At 44.3% G+C, this 4,250-nt stretch overlaps 1 non-coding gene across 1 annotated transcript; it reads left to right on the forward strand.

The window, feature by feature from the left end:
• Positions 1-1,242: 1,242 nt before the first annotated feature.
• Positions 1,243-1,348, forward strand: LOC125618372. The gene has a single exon (XR_007349657.1). It is a non-coding gene; the product is annotated as a U6 spliceosomal RNA (small nuclear RNA).
• The last annotated feature ends 2,902 nt before the right edge of the window (positions 1,349-4,250 follow it).

The raw sequence follows: 4,250 nt of genomic DNA on the forward strand, positions 1-4,250 counted from the left end.
TAGTAAAGTAAAAATTTCATAACTAGGGCAAAAGCAAGGATAATCTATAAATCACTCTCCCTGTAGTAGGTTTAAATGGTGAATTGAAATGTGTGCTAAATGAAGAAGAAAATATAAAGACTGGGCATAAACAACTTGGAGTAGGATCAAGTTAAAATCACAAGGAAATGAACCCCACCAATGCCTAAGACTGTGGATAATGGGTATCATGAAGTAGGGCAGTGCTGTGGACTGAACTATGGTCCCACCAAATTCATATGTTGAAACCCTATGTGACTATATGAAGTCATAAAGATGGGATCTCATCTTATAGGATGGTGACCTAATAAGAAGAGGAATGGGAAGATCAATCTCAGTCTCTCCCTTTCCTTCTCTCTCCCTCCCCCTTCTCTCCCTCTCCCTCCAACCACACACTATGGCAAGACCATGTAAGAAGAATACAGACACTCCTAAGTAAAGAAGAGAGCCTTCTCCAGGATCCAACTATGTTATCACCCCCCATCTTTGACCTTCAGCCTCTAGAACTATGAGAATATAAATTTCTGTTGTTTGATTATAAATTTCTGTCCATGATATTTTGTTATGGCAGCGGGTGCTGACTAAGCCAGGCAGTAAGGAATTAAAATCTGTAGGAGCACCAGTGTAACATGTTTTAAGAAACTTGTATGAAAAGATTACAGTGATTTAATATCAAGTAGAATATAGAGCAAGGAAGAGAGATGGAGTCCGTGAGATGAAGAGACAAAAGCAACCTAGCAATGGACGGAATATTCAGGAATGAAGGTGCTCTCCCCTTGTTAGCAGCCTTGGGTTTATCAAGGCTCTGAACAAAAGGAATTGATGATGGAAGCTTAGACACCTCACCTGGAGGATGTGGGTTGGATACAGGTTGACAAGGCTGCACTATGAGTGTTCAGTGCTGGTGGGAGAGATCTAGATTCTAACTTCAAAATTCAGAGAACTTTAATGCATTCTCATTGATATTTTGCTTGGATTAAAAGGGGGAAAATAAGGCACAATCAAACGACACCTCCTGTTCAAGTTTCATTCACTTAAGCCATCCAATCATCCCAGGGATTTGAAGAAGCAGGCTGTTGTGGTTTAGACATCATGTCCCCCAAAAGCTCACAGGTGAGACAATGCAAGAAGATTTGGAGGAAAGATTATTGGGTTATAGCCTTAACCTAAACAGTGAATTGATCCCTGATGGGATTAACTCGGTGGTGGTTGGAGGCAGGTGGGGTGTGGCTGGAGGAAGTGCACATATACTAAAATTGGAATACAGAGAAGATTAGCATATCCCCTGTGCAAGTATGACATGCAAATTCATGAAGTATTCCATATTTTTTAGATGAATGGATAAAAAATGTGGCATATATACACAGTGGAATATTACTCAGCACTAAAAGAGAATAAAATCATAGCATTTGCAGGTAAATGGATGGAGTTGGAGAAGATAATGCTAATGAAGTTAGTCAAACCCAAAAAAACAATGCCGAATGTTTTCTCTGATAAAAGGAGCCTGATTCATAGTGGGGTAGAGAGGGGGAGCATGGGAGGAATAGATGAACTCTAGACAGTGCAGAGAGGTGGGAGGAGAAAGGAGGGGGCAGTGGGTTAGAAATGATAGTGGAATGTGATGGACATCATTATTCAAAGTACATGTATGAAGACATGAATTGGAGTGAATATACTTTTTATACAACCAGAGATATGAAAAATTGTGCTCTATATGTGTAATATGAATTGTAATGCATTCCGCTGCCATATATAAAATTAATAATAAAAAAATAAATAAAAAGCCTGGGGATGTGGAAGTCAGCACTCTGCACCCGGACTGTCTAGCCAACTTACCACTCATGACAACAAGCATAGTATGTAGGACACATGAAAGTCACATGTGGTCCTGTCTCCACTGGCCTCCCTGTTCTAGCTTTCATTTATAAATAAAAGGTGGCACCCCTGATGATCATCCCTCCCTTTCCATCATTGGACCTAAGTCGGCACCTATAGGAGTAAGGTGACCCAGGGATAACTGCTGGCTTTGTTGTTACCACCGTCTGTCCAACTTTGTTTCTGACCCTAACTTCTCACTAGCTGTTTTAGTCAGCTTTTTTGCCACTATGACTAAAGGACCTGACCAGAACAATTGTAGAGGAGGAAAAGTTTATTCGGAGGCTCACAGTATCAGAAGTCTCAATCCACAGACTGCAGCCTCCATTCCTCAGGCCTTGAGGTGAGGCAGAACATCATGGTAGAATAGTGTGGCAGAGAAAAGCAGCTGACATGATCATCAGAAAGGAGAGTGACAGCTCTGGGGATGCCCACTCACACTCGGCCCTCACCTAGGATGTGCCCCTACAAATGGCCATGAGCTGAAGGGCCATTTCTAGATGCCCATACTTATGCCAAAATGAGAATATGGGTAGCAGAAAACTTTTTCAAATATAAGGTCTTGTCAGTGAGGCCACAGAAATTAAATGGCTCCATACTTCTTTAACATACATCTGGCTAGGATTTATAACTAAAGCCCAAAGTTACAAGCATCAGTGAGCGAACTCATGAGAAACCTTGAGCATTTGGGTGACAATAAACAGAGTAAATTTGAGCAGAAAATCTTCTGGTTAGAAATCACACCTTGAATGATAGCTAAGAAGATACTTATTGGATATTTGCATACCAGCTGTTATCATTTAAGCTCAACCAATCCATTATATCTTCAAGTTGAATCTCAAGACTGTTTCTTCTTTTTCTTTTTTTTTTTTTTTTAACAATCCTAATTGGCTTCATTTTTAATTTTAAAATCAGGTAACACTTCATTCCATAAAACAGAATCAGTTTTCCTATGAGCCAAGCACTCATCAAAAATAATTTGATGAGTTAACATCAGATTATTTATTTTGCTTACACAAAATAAGGACAAGAGAGCTTCACTATTTCGCCAGTTGAGAATAGCTGTTTTCCCTCCAAACCAGATTTCTCTTGGAGGACCAGATGTGTCAGCTTGGTTTGATTGACTCCATGTTGTGTTTTTTTCCCTGGAATATTGTCTCTGTTGAAAAACTGGCTTCACAAAGAAGGTGGCAGCAGGAAAATTTCAGAATCCAAGGCTTAAAAATAAGTCTTGGGCAGTGTGGGATTATTTTCTGTCTCTGGGAGGAATCATCCGGTGTCTGAGGCCTGGAGTCAGAGGCAAAGTCCCCAGACACCCATCCAGGAGATGTCACTCTCAGTAGCGTCTGGTGTCCTGAACTTTGCTCGCCCAGGATGACGGTAGGTAAAGAGCAGCAGGTCACAGGGGCCCCCTGACCCTTTGGGAGACAGAGCTCTCCCTGGGCAGACCCCGGGGCTGAGGGTCAGCAGCCAGGGGAGAATCATGTCAACGACTCCCCTCCTGTGGTCCCGAAGGTCCTGGGGCAGGGATGTAGGAGGTAGCTAGTGTCATAAGAAGTTCCCATCCCCAGCCAGGCGGCTAAGCGAGGAGAAAGACGGTGGCCTGGCCCCTGCGCCTGGTCTCACTTCCTCCCCGGCACCGCCTGGAAGGGGAGGAAGTGACACCCAGGGGAAGGCCGGGAAGTGAGGCCACCGACACATTCAAGTTCAGGGCGACAGCTCAGTCTACCCCCCAACAGGCCCCATACTCAGCTCCCCTTCATGGGCCATGTCCTTTCTTAGAGTCACGCCCTGCCCTTTATAGGCACAAGGACCCAGAAGTTCCAGGGACATGTCCATGTTTAGGCCATAGCATCCAAAAGTGCCTCAGGTGCACATCCATATTTAGGCTCTAGGATCCAGAAGTTCCTCAGGTGTCCATGTTTAGGCCCCGGGATCCGGAGGTTCCTCAGGTGCACATCCATATTTAAGCCCCCCGGGTCCGAAAGTTCCTCAGCATCCATGTTTAGGCTCTAGGATCTGGAAGTGCCTCGGGTGTCCATGTTTAGGCCCCAGGATCTGGAATGCCTCAGGCATCCATGTTTAGGCCCCTGGATCCGGAAGTTCCTGAGGTGCACATCCATATTTAGGCCCAAAGATCCAGAAGTTCCTTAGATACACATCCATCTTTGGGCCCTCAGATCCGGAAGTTCCTCACTCTTCCATGTTTAGGCTGTAGCATCCGGAAGTTCCTCAGGCACACGTCCATGTTTAGGCCCCCGGATCCAGAAGTTCCTCAGGTGCACATCCATCTTTGGGCCCTCAGATCCGGAAGTTCCTCAGTCCTCCATATTTAGGCCATAGCATCCGGAAGTTCC

This window comes from Marmota marmota, unplaced genomic scaffold (genome assembly GCF_001458135.2).
Source record: "Marmota marmota marmota unplaced genomic scaffold, marMar, whole genome shotgun sequence".
Classification (NCBI taxonomy): Eukaryota; Metazoa; Chordata; class Mammalia; order Rodentia; family Sciuridae; genus Marmota; species Marmota marmota.